The sequence below is a fragment of the Martes martes genome (assembly GCF_963455335.1).
Source record: "Martes martes genome assembly, chromosome: 1".
Taxonomy (NCBI): domain Eukaryota; kingdom Metazoa; phylum Chordata; class Mammalia; order Carnivora; family Mustelidae; genus Martes; species Martes martes.
The window spans coordinates 26142264-26160473 of NC_137888.1; the positions used below are offsets into that span (position 1 = coordinate 26142264).

At 36.7% G+C, this 18210-nt stretch overlaps 1 pseudogene across 1 annotated transcript; it reads left to right on the forward strand.

The window, feature by feature from the left end:
* Positions 1–1799: 1799 nt before the first annotated feature.
* On the forward strand, positions 1800–3697 carry LOC308356301 (nuclear ubiquitous casein and cyclin-dependent kinase substrate 1-like; annotated as a pseudogene). The gene is made up of 2 exons: positions 1800–2281; positions 3457–3697. The product of its transcript is annotated as a nuclear ubiquitous casein and cyclin-dependent kinase substrate 1-like (transcript).
* The last annotated feature ends 14513 nt before the right edge of the window (positions 3698–18210 follow it).

Sequence of the window (18210 nt, forward strand, 5' to 3'; positions counted from 1 at the left end):
TCCCACTGAAGCCAGTCTCTTGGCCACAACTGATACTCATCATCTCCATCCTCTTCTAGCCATTCAAGATTCCCCTCACCTTTGGCTAGAAATTAAACTAATTTAGAAAGTTTACTTAGTGGCATGATGAAGAACCTAATATCTGAGGGTACTGAGAGCCTGATCACCATGCCATCCTTTGGATGTGGCTGCTATGCTTATTTATTTGCACAAATGGGGCACCAAAAAATGCTGAGGTGTGCCATTTGAGTACTAAATTTGTTCCTCCATTGTGTAACAGTAGTTCTAGCTCCTTGTGATAATCAGGGACACTATCCCTCAGGTCTGTGACTCCTCCATGTTTCTGCTTCTCTTTGGGCGCTTGAGTTCAAAGTTCTCAGGCAACAGCCAGAGAATACAATCTATTGAGACTTGTTAGGGTGACAGGGATGGTAAAGAATTGCACCAAGACTGGGGCAACAAGTAGGATGGAGTTTATTCATTCTCTGAAAGAGGAGAGGGGCCGGACATCAAGAGAGATGTTGGCTCTGAGTTTCTGTTATGCTGGACCTTTAAAGGGGTTATAAAGATATGTGAGGGTTATAGCTATACCCGTGGGGGAGGGGGCCAACTCTTGGCCAGGTAGAGAAGGAGGTGACCAGTTTTTCAAGGGGCTCTGTCAAGGGCTTGTCCTCAATGTGAGTTGTGGTCCAACTGGAGGAGAGTATGTTTTGTAGTTGTGGTCTATTTTCTGAGAACGCGGACACCACGACCTAGAAGAACAGAGTTAGGGTCAAGTACAGACACCTACGAGTTTTATCTATAAGCTTGGCTGGAGAGGGGGCTTTGAATAGAACCCTTCAAGACCCTTGCTGGCACCAATTAAAAGAGTTAGCTACTTGGAAAACCAGGATTCCCAAAGATCTTTACTGAGGTTAGTGTTGCAAGGACCAGAAGCGTGGGTTAAGAAAAGTGATGGTAAACAGATAAACACTTTCACCTTTGCATCTTGATTTCTAGACCCATAATTTCTATTAATTGAAGACATAACACCATACATTCGTTGCCAATTAAGAGTGTATATTACAACCTTGAGGGTGGTACTCATCTGCACATAATGACATAGCTGAACTTGTGCCTCAGTTGTAACCTCAATAAGCCACTCTATTAAAAGGTCAGTTTGGCAGCTTCTGGGGGTTGTGTATGCATTAAGACCAGTGGGTTCCATTGTTGTGTGCCAGTTACCATACTTCTTGCTATAAATTTAGTCCTTCGGTTTTGGGCACTGTTAATGTTTGAAAATATAATGCTCTGTAAATACTTGGATATTGGAGCTGGCTGAAGTCCTATGAAGCAGAAAATAATCCAAATATATGTCAACACTAGTCACAGGGAATCACTGTCAGGGTGAAAGGGGGGGGGCGTCTAATGTGAAATTGACAATAAGTGGCTGTTTGGTCTCTTCTTTCAATGGTGCCATTTTAGGGATTGAACATTTTTCTGTATTCCTGGTATTTTGGATATATCTATCTATTAATTGGAATGTCTAGTCCACTAGCATTTAATATAATTATGAGGGCTAGTTTGAGTCATCCATTTTGAAGAGATGAGAGAATAGGGTATGGGAGTGGTTTGTGAGGGGGCTCATCTGATTAAGGGGCCCTGAACCAAGAAGAAGTGGATTTTGAGAAGCCAGCAGGTCAAGATTCAGCAGCAACCGCATGGGCCAAAGTTGAGGAGAGTACACTGAGTGTATGGAGGTTAGAGGGTGGGGGGTTCTGGTCTTTGGTTTCTTGATTCAATCCTGTTCAACAGCAACTATGTCTCAGCCTGTCAGAAATAAAAAGATCATTGATTATTTGGAGTCAGAAATTTAATGATGCCAAGAAAATTATTGCAGAGACTGAGGCCTTCCAGCTAAGAAAAATCAATCATCTCCCAGAGAAGCTAAAAATAAGAGATGATCTGGAAAAGAGTTCACAGGAAGATGGTGAGGACTCAGAAGAAAAATATATGAAGACCAAGGGTGATTCTCACTCAGCAGAAGACAGCAAAGATGAAAAAGAAGCCCATAAGAATGTGCTCCAGCAAGGCAGACAGCCTCAAAATCAGCTTCCAAACAAAGAGAGATGCTCATGGAAGATGTGGGCAGTGGAGAAGAACAAGAAGAGGAGGATGAGACATCATTCCAGGGGGAAGATTCTGGCAGCAATGATGATTTCTTAGTGGATGATGATGATGGAAATGACTATGGAAGCTCAAAAAAGAAAAAAACCAAAAGATGGTTAAGAAGCCCAAACCTGTGCAGAAGCTTTTTATCTTGAGGAAGTCCCAAAAGTTCATTTTTGTTTTTGTTTCCTTTGCCTTTGGAGATGTGTCTTGAAAGAAGTCTTGCTGTGGCTGATGTCAAAGAGGTTACTTCCTATGTTCTCCTCTAGGATTTTGATGGATTCCTGTCTCACATTGAAGTCTTTCATCCATTTTGACATCCAAGATCTATAAAGAACTTCTCAAACTCAACACCCCAAAAATAACCAAGTCAAAAAATGGGCAGAAGACATGAACAAACACTTCTTCAGTGAAGATATACAAATGGCCAACAGACACATGAAAAAAATGTTCATCATCATTAGCCTTCAGGGAGAATCAAATCAAAACCACATTGAGATACCACCTTATGCCATTTAGAATGGCAAAAAATTAACAAGACAAGAAACAAGAAATGTTGGAGAGGATGTGGAGAAAGGGGAACCCTCTTACACTACTGGTAGGAATGCAAATTGGTGCAACCACTTTGGAAAACTGTGTGAATGTTCCTCAAAAAATTAAAAATAGAGCTTCCCTATGATCCAGTAATTGTATTACTAGGTATTTACCCCAAAGATACAGATGCAGTGAAAAGAAGGACCACATGCACCCCATTGTTCATATTAGCAATGTCCACAATCACCAAACTGTGGAAAGAGCAGAGATGCCCTTCAACAGATGAATGCATAAAGAAGATGTGGTCCATATATACAATGGAATATTATTCAGCCATCAGAAAGGATGAATACCCAACTTTTGCATCAGCATGGATGGGACTGGAGGAGATTACGCTGAGTGAAATAAGTCAAGCATAGAATGTCAATTGTCATATGGCTTCACTTACTTGTGGAACATAAGGAATAAGATGGATGGCATTAGGAGAAGGAAGGGAAAAATGAAGTGGGGGGAACTGGAGGGGGAAATGAACCATGAGAGGCTCTGAGAAACAAACTGCAGGTTTTAGAGGGGAGTGGATGGGGGGATGAGTTGGCCTGGTGATGGGTATTAAGGAGGGCACGTATTTCATGGAGCACTGGGTATTACATATAAACAATGAATCTTGGAACACTACATCAAAAACTAACGATGTACTGTATGGTGACTAACATAACACACACAAAAAAATAAAAATAAAATTAAAATAACCTATAAATGAAAAAAGAAAGTCCAAACCTGAGAGAAAAGAAAATGCCCCAAAGCAGGCTAAAGGCTGCAGTGATGCCAAGCCCTATGAAAGGCAAAGAGAAAAGTAGGTCACCCCACAAATTCAGAGACATTAAAGGAAAAGACTCCTCTCAAAGAAGAGGAGGAATCAGCTAGCTCCCCAGAAAAGAACATCTCTGCAAGCCGTCCACCTCAGAAATCAGAGGATGTAGTGTCTGAAGATGAAGCCCAGTCTGGGGAGGATTAAAAAAGTGATGATGGTTTGGGGAGAAATTTTATTTTATTTATTTTTAATTTATTTTTAAAGATTTGTTTATTTATTTTAGAGGGAGAGGGAGAGAAATTCTCAAGCAGCCTCATGGGTAGAGCATAGAGCCCACTCCAATTCATGACCCTGAGATCATGACCTGAGCTGAAACCAAGATTGGGACATTCAACTGATTAGAGAGAGATTTTATTTAAAAAAAGAAGAAGAAAAAAGTGGGGGGAAAAAAGAAAATCTACTTGTTAAGATAGAACATGATTTTGGCTATGGCTTGACTCATGGGCTTTCAATGCTCTTTTCCTTTTCTTGGAAATAACATCTCCCTCCCTCTCTCTCTCTCTCTTTTTAAGAAAAGCATTGCATGTTTAATTACCTTTTTGTCTGTGGTCTTCTCTTTGCCATTCATTCCCCTCCCCCCCCCCCCCCCCCCGCCAGTGAAAGCCATGTCAAAGTAATCACTCTATTGACTGCTTCATCTTTTTAATGGAAGGTATACCACAGTCATAGAACAGTAAGATTTGAGTTGAATGGTATGGAAATTTTGCTTTTTGCTAAGTGGTAACAAGTTGAACAGCAATCAAAAAACATAGAAGGATTTTAGTTAAAAATGATTGCTTCTTTCTTTACCTGGACTTAAAAAAATCAGTTGTCATCTAATCCAAGTTTATATATCTACATACACAAGTGTAGATGTGTAAAGAAAAATCATGATATTAAACTTTCACTGATGGGGCAGGTAGGAGATAAAGATGAATTCCAAATTATTACTAAAAGTATTCATATTTCTTACCTTGGGGGCAGGGTAGGGGATGGTGTTATCTGACCTTGTTTTAGTGTATGTGTGTGTGTGTGTGTGTGTGTGTGTGTTTTATCTCAAAGAGCCATATCCTTTTATCCTGCTACAGACTTTAAGGAAGTTTTTTTTTTTTTTTTTTTTTTTTTTTTATGACGTTGAATGCTTTATTTTTTATGGTGGTAAAACATACATATCATAAATTCACCATTTTAACCATTTTGAAATGCACAGTTCAGTGGCATTAAGTACATTCACATTATTGTGCAACCATCACCACTGTCCATCTTCTGAACTCTCTCATCATCCCAGCCGGAAACTCTTCCCATTGAGCAGTAACTCCCCGTTTCCTTCTCCTCCAACCCCTGGCCACCACCCTTGTACTACCTGTCTCTGTGATTTTATGAAGGTCATTATAAGGAACTTTTTTTTTTTTTTAAAGATTTTATTTATTTATTTGACAGACAGATCACAAGTAGGCAGAGAGGCAGGCAGAGAGAGAAGGGAGGAAGCAGGCTCCCTGCTGAGCAGAGAGCCCGATGCGGGGCTTGATCCCAGGACCCTGGGATCATGACCCGAGCCGAAGGCAGCGGCTTTAACCCACTGAGCCACCCAGGCGCCCCAGTCGCTCTCTTTTTTTAAAGGATTTATTTGTTTTAGAGAGAGAGAGAGAGCATGCACATGTGACTAGGGGGAGCAGAGGGAGAAAGAGAATCTCAAGCAGACCCCCCCCCCCCTCCTCCAAATGAGTAAGGAGCCAAAATCAGGGCTGGATCTCACTACCCTGAGATCATGACCCAGCTGAAACGACGAGTCAGAAGCTCAATCCACTAAGCCACCCAGGAGCCCCCAAAAGAAAATCACTCTTGATTTCCTATTTCATTCTCTAATGGTTCATGTTTTTGACTATATATATATATATATATATATATATATATATATCTAATCTGTTTCTTGGATTAAATTTTATCGAGGATCAAAAAACACCCAAAATGTAGAATTTAAAAGGCAAGATATATACACCAGAGTAAATCTCTTCTTAGCCAATAATGTTTAAGTTTTAAACAAATAAAGTACCAGTTAATGTGAAACTCAATCACAAAGACTTTTTCCTTAGTGAAAACAGGGCATTGAAATTATTTTATGGCATAAATATGCATTCAGATTTCCCCCAATAATATAATTATGATTATGATTGGGTGTAAGTTTTCATCTTGTTGATTTACTTGGTATGATTTGTTCTTTCTTTTTTCCTCATTGTGTGGTATCAGGGGTATCAGGATTTTGCTTAATTTTACTAAATTAAGTAAAAAGTAAATTAAGTAAATTGCCTTCTGTTGGATTATTCAACTACCTTTAGAAATACACTTTATCTCCTGTATTACATAACTACATACACTTCCCTCATTCATCTTTATTTTAAAAATAAGGTAAATCTTTTTAACTTATCACCCTCTACCTCAAAGAACTATTCCATCCCCTCTTATTTAATGTAAAATATATTGACAATATACTTCTCCTTACCTGCTTCTATTTTTGTCCTATTTTTTATATACCATTTACTTCTAAATATATTATCAACTTCAAAATACATTGTTATTACTACTTAAACAGTCAGTGGTCTTTTAAAAATTAAGAAGGTATAAAAGCATATTTCATATTAACCATATATTGATCATTCCTAATCTTTATTCCTTCACATAAATTTCAGTTTCTATATGGTATCTATTCTTTCAAAAGAACTTTCTCTAAGATTGATTGAATGTTAAGTCTGCTGGTGACTAATTTTCCCAGCATTTGTTTAACAAAAATGTCTCTATTTTCTCTTTACTTTCAAATATTTTTTGGGCATTATATTGAATTCTAGACTGATTTTTTTTAAATTTCAGCATTTTAAAATGTTGTTTCACTGTCTTCTGAAATGTATACTTTCTTATTTAAAAAGTCAGTGGTTTCTCTTGTTAGTTTTTCCTGTCATATAATGTGTCTTTTTTATTTGGCAGCTTTTAAGATTTTTCTATTTGTCATTGAGTTTTAACAATTTGACAATGGTGTACATAAGTGTGCTTTCTTTGTGTTTATATAAATTGTGCTTCTTTTATGTTGCTGATATGGGCTGATATTTTTAAAAAAAATTTTAGCCTTTTTACCTGTGCTTGACTGACCTATAGATAACTGAGGCCTTTTTTGTTTTTATTCTTTTACAGTTTGTGCTTCAGTTTGCATAGTTTCTGTGGCCTGTCTTTAATTGTCTGATATTTTCTTCAGCAGTGCTCAACAGTGCTTTTTAAAAAAATTTTAGATATTGTATTTTTCAGTTTTAGAACATCTTTTTTTATAGATGTCTTTTTCTCCCCTAAGATTTTCCCATATGTTTATCTATTATGTTCACTTTTTCCTTTACATACTTGAAAATATTTATCATAGCTCTGCCAGTGTCTTTGACTCCATAATTGTATCATCTGTGTCATCTCTGTATCTGTGTCTATTGACTGCTCTGGTATTTTTGCTTTTATACTGGGTCCAGTGAATGCTACATTGTTGAAATCCAAAGGATGTAGCCTCTTTTAAAGGATATTAAGTTTTGGAAAGTGATTAATCTGCTCACAGGTCAGCTTGATCAATTCAAGTCTTGGACATGTCTGGAATAGCCCTATTCTTAAAACTTGGTCTTTCTGAAGTCTGAAATAAAAGTCCCTAGTTTTCAGTGAGGTTTATCTATTCTGACTACTTAGTATTCTCAGCATTCAAGAACCGCTAGAATTTTCATTCGGCTCCCATTCAGATCACTTTCAGACACCAAGATGTCACCTTGAGCAAATGCAACTTAGTATTTCATAAAAGAATCAAAAGAGACCCCCTGCAGATTTCTGATTTCTTTATCTGTGTATGTCTCTCCTCCCCAGTATTGTGTCTCATAACTTTCAACTTCCTCAGCAGCCCCAAATCATCACAAAAAGATTTGTCTGCCCAGCAATATTGTTTGTCTTTACTTCTCTACATCCCAGCTTAGAAAGTGTCCCCAGAGAGGAAGCTAAGGTAAATGTGGAGTTTACTTAACATGTGTTCTTTTTTTTAGGATCATAGCTCTGCACTGTCTGTGCATGACAAAACCATTTTATAGCTGTTTATGGTTGGAGAGTCAGTCAATACCCGTTATTCCCTATTGGCTATAATCACAATTTCTCTCCTTCTTTTGTAAAAACAAATAGTTTCCTTGGCATTGTGGCTTATTCTTTTTTAAAGCACTTTCATGCATTATCTAATATTATTCTCAAATTATTATCAAATGAATTAGCACTCAGGTGATAATTAGGGAAGAAGGGAAATTTTAAATTCCATATTTCTTATAAGAATACTAGCCTCAATGAGAATAAGTGATTTTAGCCTAAACCATCTGGATTAGTATCCATTTTTCTAATTTTTATTTCAGTACTTTGTCCACTGTGCAGTGATGTCTCAAGGAAAACTAAAATTCTTTACTTTTTAAGTATAATGACTTCTGAGTTTTTATTTGTGTTTTCTGTTTGTTTATTTGGTTGTTTAACCATATGCTTTCTTTCTACAAGTTGTAATTTATCAGAAATCTGGAGATGTTTTTATCATTTTTTCCTTAGGCTCTTCCTTTTCTGGTTTTGCTTCTTTCACACATTCTAAGAAATTCAAAGTTGAATGTGTCTATCTGTATGACTGACCTTATTAGCAAATTATATGAAAAAATGAATGACCACTGATTTTGTTTTAATTAAACTTTTGATGTGGATTCTAAAGATACTGACATAATTTTATATTTTTGTAATATAATTATAATGTCCAAAGAAAAACATTTTATCAACCCTATTCTTAATGTAAAGTTACTACAGTTGTAATTTAATATTAATATGATTATCTTTACCACAATCCCACCCCTATCTTTCTTTGACTTTAAGTCTCTAAAGGCAGGTAAAGACTATGTGTCTTGTTTAACCACGAGTCCTTGTTATAATAACTGGCTTATAATAGGTGCTCATTAAGTATTTATTGAAAGAGTGAACCATGAATACTGATTAGTTCATATGTGGAACTTTGCATTCAGTTCTAAAGATCACAGTTTAACAAGGTCATGACAAATTGGATGAAATAGAGAGAAGAATGACCTAGGTGGTGAAGGGAAATGAAAGAATGGTTGAAATTGGAGATATTAAGCTGAAAGTTTATAAATAAATTTCATATAATACTAATTTATTATATATTGCATTATATAATATATTAATGTGCATATAATGACTAATTTAAAATATTTGTGCATATAATGCTTGCTTTATATGTATAAATATATAATGCATATATATGACTGCTTTAAAATATTTGAAATTATCTTATATAGCTTGGGTGGTATGGTAGACTTCTGTGAAGCATCATAAAAAAATCATTAGGCCTAATGGGTGATGTTTTAGAGAGGCAAATTCTCAACTCAATATAAGTAAGAACTCTCCAGATAAAGATATACAATTTGAATAAAAGACCTCAAGGATATAGTGAGATCTATCACTTTTCTTGATTCTAGGCACTGGATTTGTCTATTGGGGATAATAGAGATAATTTTTTTTTCATCATCTTGGATAACAGATCAGTGAACTTTACATTTAATCCTTAGTTAAATGTATAAAAATGTGATTTCATCACTCAACAAATGTTTATTGAGCTCTTGGTATGTGCAAAGCTTCTAGGAAATAATTTTATACTGAAGTGAGGGCTTATTTTCAAACTTTCCCTTCAGAGGAGATTCAGAAATTCTTTTCCCATCCCCTTATTTGTAGTTGTGGCTTCCTTTGAGAGATGTTACTACGAGAGGTGTCTGATGCATGCAGTCACATGTACACATGTGTGTACACACACACACACACACACACACACACACAGGAAAGAAAAGAACAAAGAAAGCTCAAGAACAACTGTTGACTTGGTTTGTTCTTTGCAGAAATTTAGAGTAATTATATTTTCAAAGCATTGTCAAGGTTTCAGAAAATAAATCATTAGGACAAAAGATCATTGAAACAGAGTCATGGAAAGCATGACACACTTAGATGAGGAAGGATTGTTCCCTGTGACTTAATCTAAGAACAATCCATATCACATGTTTTAAGACCAGTTTTCAAAATGTACCCTTTCTGAAAGTTTTCCATCCTCTGGTTTGCCTTGGAAAAATGTATGGGGGAGCCAAATTGCCTCTTGAACTGCCATTAACAAACATGCAACATAATTTAATACAAAATTACCTCCAAGTTTGAAAATGATGACACTAAGAAATCTGAACTTTCCCAACCTCAACAGTTTATGGATATACATGAAGTTGTATACATATCTAAATTAATAAGAAAGATGTTGCCCTCATGTACTAATGAAACAGAGACATTAGCTTCTTGCAAAGACTTGGGACTCATACACGTTGGTCTCCAAGGATCTGTCAAATGTTTAAAAGTAAATGCATATGTAGAGATACAACTGGACGATGCCAAAAACTGCTCTGGGTGGCACAGCCATTCCTTGCTGCTATGGCCACTGTCCAAAGCTAAGGGTCCTCAGATCTGGAATGTTCTGCCAATTCTCCTTGCCTCTATTTTAGACAGAGGAGTTTACCCTCTGACAACAGCTCCAATTCCTCCATTGAGGGTAAACTTGCTATTCTCTGGGTGTGATGAACACCTTTTTGCTCTTTACAACTCAGATCCAGCATCTCCTTTCTGAAGGCAGCTGCCACTCTGTCAGCAAAGTGGCCACTCTCATTGCTCTCCTTGGTGTCGCGGTTACTGGCATGACTTGTTTTCCACTTCAGAGTGTGGTCATCTCTCTTGTTGCTTTTCTGGACAGAGATATTATCTTTTAGTAGTTCCTTCAGCCTTAGGGGACTCCAAAGCTGTGTGGAGACTATGGAGGGGATTATAGGGAAAAGTTCCCTCCTGTGTGTGAGGTTGAAACACAGTGTTTCTTGGGCCCAGGTATGTGACAGGGTTCAGCAAATCCATCCTTTATTGTACCTTAAGGTTTCTCCCTCCCTGACATATGGATATGCATTCAAGGGCCTGGAGCAGCATCAGATTTTTACAACAGCTATCAGGCTATACTCAGAATCTCTATTCCCTTTTAATTATTAGGGTCTTATAACTAAGTCAAACTCACAATTGCATGATCCGTGTTACCTTAAGAGTATATTTTTCCCCTAGAAGAATTCTTATTCTCCATGCAGCTAGATATTTCTCAATCTTCTCACATTCATAATCCCTCAGTTATGTCTGGATGTCCAGGAGTAAGCACAGTATAGATATACACTGGAAGGCAGGATACAGGATATAGTAACATTTTTGGAAGAATCTCTGATATTTGGAAATCATTACTAGAGTACTTAAATTTCCTGGTGTATGTGTCAGAAATAATCTATAAAGCATACATGAAGCTCGAAGGAAAGAGATTTCATGCCATGGAAAAATCAAATCACTATGATTGACCGCATAAAAATTACCACAGGATGACCTTAGTTTTTTCTTTTTTCTAGAATATCTGCAGTGCTTTCTCATTACTTTCTAAACAAGCTAGTACTGATTGGGTGAAGAAGGAGCTGTCTTCTACCCTGTCTCCTACCCTTGTAGTATGCTCACTTTTTGGGAAGATAATCGGAGCCATTGACTCCTTATACCATGTGTGAATCATGGCACCAGATAGGAATCTGATCTTAGATTAAGCAATTTTCCTACTGTAAAATGTGAACATACTGCATCTTGATAACACCTTTTTTAAAGTACGTGAAATTTGTATTCATTATTGGGATATTTTTATGAATGGCCTTATAGTTTGGATTTATCCAGCCCTCGTTCATGCATTCTCTCTCTCTCCGTGTATGTGTGTATCCTTTTATACATGCACATACACATACACACATTATATACATAATCTGTACACAGGATTTTTTTCTAAGATATACTGTTGGCCATTATGGATATAAACACATCAAGAGGTTTTAGGCTAGGCCCAAAGGGGACACTTAACTTCATAAAGTTCACAAATGTAAATGTTCAGAGAAGAAATGAATTTAGATAATATCATACTCTTATCTCACTAAGGGACATATCAGGTAGGGCACGTTGCTTCCTGTTTGACTGATGGTCCCTTTCCATGCCTTATGCTGTGAAATATGAGCAACATCCAAGTGTTAACGAACTGAATGTCTGCGTATCTCCAAGATGCATATATTGAAACCTAATCCACAATGTGGTGGTATTGAGAGGTTCCATTTCCCTATGCTCTTGGAAGTTTGGGGTGGCCTTATTGTTTTACTTTGGTGAATAATACGTGAGAGAAGATTCCATATGTCATTTCTGGGTAGAAATTGGAAGAATCTATGTGTTTTGCTATATTACTGTTTTCCCTGTCTCAGCCACGTGGGATCACATGTTGAGATGGACGCTCTATCAACCTGGAACATGAATGATTATGATGAGCGGAGTCTCCATGCTACCCTGCAAGGCATAGACTAGGTGGGTAAAAAATAAGCTTTTCTTATGAAAAGCCACTGAGATTTGGGTATGCTTGTTAGTGCACAGCCTAGCTTATCCTGATTAGTATACTCATTAATGTAAATTAAAAAGCTAGTTTCTTGGCATATGATCCCATTTAATTTACAATCACTTATTGAAATCTTCTGTGCATAAGGAACAGCGCTAGGTATTTATTTGAGATGCAGATACAGAAATCAGTAAAACTCAAGTCATTGCTCTCAAGATGCTCAGACTTTATTTTAAGGAGAATTTTATCCTTAATATCTGGGTACAGGTTATGTTCTGCTGGGCAGTTCTATTCTGCATGGTGGAGAATAAGCATAAGAATTCATGGGGTAGCATGTTGTGTGTGTGTGTATGTGTGTGTGTGGTGGAGAGGGGGAGGTGCAACAAGCAACTCCCTAAGTGCAAAGCAGAGGAAATGCAAATTCAAATGATAAAACATCCCAGGTGTTTAAACCCAAGAAACAAGGCAGACATTGGTAGAAGATATTACCAAGGATTAGATATCTACCTAGGCGAAATGACGCCAATAACGAAGGGGAAGAATTAGTTGCCTCAACCTGCAATATTAATGTTCAGGGCAAATGTAAGTGTCGTGAGAGATCTGAGGTGGGAACCAGAGATCCAGAAAGAAGGACAGTCAGGAGCATCTGCCACATGAAAGGTGGGGGTTAGATAGGGAAACTGTAGCCCAAATGCGCAGAAATACTCCAGATGATAAGAGATCATGGACCCAAGTAGAGGGGGGCGTCCAACCAAGTTCCTACAGTACGTGACACGAATGTAAAAAACAGGTTCTATCTTGGTACTACCATTTCCTACTATTTAAATTTGAGCCTGTTACATAGTGTCTATGTGATTTAATTCCTTAATCTGTACAATAAGAATAATTTAATTCTGTGTCTACCTCATAATTGTAATGTGAGCATTAAATGAAGTAATCCCCATAAACTTTATATGATAATGTCTGGCAGATAATAAATGCTTAGCAAAAGTAAACTATCATTTTTATTATGGCTAGCGTTATGTGATTATCCTTTCCCTAGACTCCCAAGCAGTGAGTGTATTGGTTCACAAAATTTGGGTGACTCCATTTAAATGAAACATGTAAAATAATCCTGAAGCCTGACTGATTTCGTGGAACCAATGCACAGTGTTAAGCATAGTTAATTAATTGTTTTTCTTTATTTGCTTAGGGTCTCATTTTATTATTTTGGTTATATGAAAGTATATATTTGGCTTCCATAGGAGAATTTTAGCAGTTCTCTCTAAAGGGGGAAAAAAAAAGCTTTTGGTGAAGCCGTTACAGCAGTTGCTTTTTCTGATTTTATTTCATCCTCTAATCTGTCATTTTTAAAAAATTCATTCAGTGTATTTGGTTAAAATCTTTCTCTTTCTTCCCACTTACTTCCAGAAATCATTTTGTGGGGTGCCTGGGTGGCTCAGTCAGTTAAGTGTTTGCCTTTGGCTCAGGTTATGATCTCGGGGTCCTGGGTTCAAGTCCCATGTTGGGCTCCTTGCTCAGTGGAGAGTCTGCTTCTCCCTCTTCCTCTCCCTCTGCCTGCTGTTCTGCCTGCTTGTGCTCTCTCTCTCTCTCTCTGTCAAATAAATAAATAAAATCTTAAAAAGAAACACTCATTTGTAAATGTGATACATTGGTATGAGTTTCCCGCACCTCTTTATGATGCTGACACCAGTGAATGTTAATAGGAGGTTGAAACTGTTGGGGTTTTATGTGACTTTGATGACAGATATCATCAGGCTTTCTTTTCTGCTTTATGATTTGGCATCTCTTTTTCCCACAATGTATAAGATAACGTTCCTATAATGTTACAAAGAAGAAACTGATTTAAAAGACTAAGCAGACACCCTCGCTCTAAGAAAGGAAGACCTAAGAAAAATGAAAGGTACAGCTTAGACTTAAGCAGGTGTGTTTCAGGGCTCAGGCCTGTTTTTGTGAATGATTATTTGGGTAATAAATGCATTACCTTCTAACAAAGCCAGGCCTGCTTCTGAGGCAGACATTCTACTAAACAAGGAAGAAGCATTTTTAAATCTTCTTTGCTCTCTTAAGGGTTGTGAGCAGGAAAATGACTTCGACATCTTTGCACGTATTTGGTTTGATGTCATTCTACAGAAGACGAGTATTTGGAGGAAGAAGGGATTTTTGTAAAAGGAGGCAGATGAGTAGACAATTATTGGGAAATGGGTAGAGGCTAACTAATTTGTACAATAAGAAACCCTAATATTTAACTGTGTTCCTCTTACACCTCTCTTCTTTCCAAATATTAGGCATGCACTTTTGTTTATGTGCCTATTTAAAATTCTCTCATTTATTTACATGAATCTTTATCCCCTCCCCCGCCTCGCTCCCCCCCCAATCCACTCAGATATGTTGTATGTCTGTGAATTATACCCTAAGTGTGACAGACGATGACTATCTGGAGGATGCCAAGTAGCAGTTGCCCTAGCAACAAGAACCAGGGGATGCTTCTCAGAACTTCTGCCTCCTCTCTTCCCCGTCATTCTCCCTGTTTTGAGAGTTAGATAACGTGGTTACCAGAATTAGTGGAAGCTGGTTCTCTCCCTCAGCCCCCGCGCCCAGCATAACGAAAGAGAGAAAACTTAGAAATGTCTGCCTTTTTCTTACTATCAGGGGAAATTCAGCATACCCCTGCAGTCAAGACTGAAAGGAAGCACGCTTTTAGAAGGAAAAGAGCCGTGTGCTCTCACACTCTAATAAAGGCTCGATAGTGAAAAATTTGTCAGAGCTGCTACTGCAGATCACTTGTAAGGAATGAAAAAAAAAAACATTGTTGAATTTCCACACGTGGGCTAAAAAACAGTATGTAAATTGGATTGCAAGATGCTATGTTCTGCAAGTGGAAATTTCTGGTCTTTTCTGAATTCCGATATGGCAGATTTCATTTTACTTTCTTAAATGAAGAAAACCTCAAACAATTGGGAGTGTCATCTAGACAGCGAGATAGAAAACTTCTAATTACCAGTGATTTTATTGATATTTATATTCTTCCCCCCAAATAAATATTCAGATTAAATATAAAGCATATAAATTTAAGGAAAAATGCTATTAGGTTAGAGAAGCAGAGTGGATTTCTGTGGGGCAAAAAAAAAAAAAAGCTTAGGCCTTAGGGCCTCTCACTTGCGAGGACCTTTCCAAGACCCTGTCTCTAAATATGCGTTTGTAAAAATATCACTATTATTCCCCCCCCAAAAAACACTCCCTCAATGAATCTGGATCCATCTCTCAAAACAAGGGCAAATTCAGGTGATTTATTTGATCACATATCATTGCTATTTTATCACTTTTTATGATATTCAGGTTTATAACCTTGTAGTTTTGTTTTGAATCCTCATGTCTGTTTTTACTTTCTTTTTGCTTTGGGGATATCATAGATCTTCCATTAATCTCGAGCTTGCACATTTTTAAACAAAAATAACAAAGAACATGTAGTTCACTTACTTCGTTGTACTTTCAAAACCATTTAATAGAAATTATGAGTAGAAAATGAAATGCTCCTTAACAGAAAACAGATTAATTTTTAAATAGTTAATTTACCTCCTAACCATGCTATTTAGAGTTTATTCTATGTAATTTCTGTGGGAAACATCAGATTTCTGACCAGAAACAACAGATTTCTGATTTCATCAGAAAACTGGAAGGTTCTGGGTGATCTTACAATAAATATAATTAAATAGGTGTTTAACTCAGGGTTCTTCGGAATTCCTTTTCTGTATCCTTTGAGGGAATAGTTTTCATCATATATATGCCAATAATATTTAAAGGGCATGCCCTATAATACCTTGGAGGTTTACATCAAATGAACAGTGTTTTATAAATCATATACTAGAAATTTTTATTATTTATTTGAACCCAATATTTACTAGTAACACTGGAAGAATTTTGAAAGATTTTAATAAAACTGGAAAGCCTTTATATTCTTACTGATTACATTTATCACCATTTACCTTTTACGGAAATATCCAGTTCCTCCCCCGAAATATATTCTCCAAAGAACAGGGTCTGTATTTTAAGTTGATATCCCAAGAGCACAGAACCTTGAACCTAATAGGTTCTAATGTGCATTTTCTTTAGTTGGATCTTACATAATGAGTTTTTCAAGAACTTTGCTCTCCGACCCTATAGCTTATCTAGCTGGTAATGCAAATCCCATAGTCAACACTAGTGGGAAATTTTATCTTTACAAAAAAAATCTAAGTATTTTAAAAACAGAATATATTCACATAAATCAAAATTTAAAAGGTACAAAAGAAAATATGTACCTTGGAAAAGCTTCCTCGCACTCCCTTTATTCTGAGGCATTTTAGGTATATAAAACAAAAATATGTACATTCTTTTTAGCTCAGTATATAAACTGTACAGTCTTAACACTTTTTTTAAAACGCTCTTGCAAATTGGCTCATATCTGTAAACAAAAACCTGTGTTCTCATTCTATGTTATGGTTATATTGAATCTAATTTATATAGATGTAGTATTTTTTTTAAACTGGTATTTTGTTGATGGATATGTTGATATTTTCCGAATATTGCTTATTAAAATGCATTGGTATGAATAACCTTGCACATGACACCATATGTTGTAAAAATGAGGAAAAAATTATAGGCTTTGTTTCTATTTCTGAAGTAAGGGTCAAAATTATGTTTTTTATATATTAATAGATATTGTCAGATTACTTTCCATACAGGATGAATTTATTTATATCCACAATCAAAACACCCTCTTCCTTTATTCTTACTTATAGAATGGCTATCAAACTTCCAGTCTTTGTCAATAAGAAGGTACAAAATGCAGTCACTATAGTTTTAATTTATATTTTTTTCTCTTTGTGGAGGCTAGACTGTTTTCGTATGTTTAAGAACATTAGAATTGATTTTCAGTCTATCCTAACACTATCTCCTTCCTTGCACTTAGTGCAATGTGTAAATATTTTATTTTCTTATTTCTGTCCTCGGTCATCACTTGTCTTTTTGATGATTGTATAGGTTTCTTGAAGGTCAGTATTCCACTTTCTTGTTCATCACTGACTCATCAGCAACAACACAGCACCTTCCCTAGCAGGCATTCTGGAAATATTTGGCAGGTGAATATTTAATAGAGAATGTGAGCCCACCAGAAGGTCTCTAGTAAGTTGCTACTGATCTCTGTCCTTGATGCTGTGTCTAGTTACCTCTGAGTCTCCTAGAACAATTGGTGTCCTTTATGATTAGTTTGGAAGTATGCTGAACCATTTGAAATAGACAAGAAACACAATACTTAAAGAGACTCTTACTTAGTATCTTAAAATATGAATTCCTTATGGCTTCTTCAAAAGTAATTAAGTTGAAATCACAGTTTAGTTTTCCATAAGGGAAAAGGTTCTCTCACGAGAATTCTAGCTTACTTAATTTTTCTTATTATCATGAAAAGAGAAACAAAGATGAATCTGGGAAATAAGGAAAGAATAAATGTGTTTATTTATAGACTTCAATATTACATATTGGGAACTGAAAAACTTTCCTGTTAAATAGTACACAAAATTTGCTACATTGACCTTTGTAATTGAATAAGAAGGTAGAGTTTTCAGGAATGTATAATTTTTAAAATTGTCAGTTAAAATACTGGGTTCCAAAGCTTACTTGGTAAGAAGGTTTTATTTGTTTTAAATATTTTATTTATTTATTTGGGAGAAAGGGAGAGAAAGCATAAGCAGGGGGAGGGGCAAAGACAGAGGGAAAAGCAGACTCCTGCTGAGCACAGAGCCTGAGGCAAGGCTCAGTTCCAGGACCCCAGGATCATGATCTGAGTTGAGCGCTGACTTAGCTCCCAAGTCTAACTTGGTTAGCTTAACTGACTGAGCCACCAAGGCACCCCTCATTAGAAATGGTTTAAAGGGCTTTGTCAATTGTATAGAAGTCTGACCTCATTCTGGTGTTGGCCTGTTGTCATGTTAACTGATTTTGGGATTTGTGGTGAGGAAACCAGAAGAGGTAGTTTGGAGACCTAGGATGTTGGGAGAGAAGGGTCTCCGGTTCCAGAGGAAGACAGAAGGGCACTGTACTAAGGCTTCAGCAAAAAAAGTGGGCATGGGTGGTACAGTCCAAGAGACATGCTACTTCATAACAAATTTCAAGTGTTTTTTTTTTT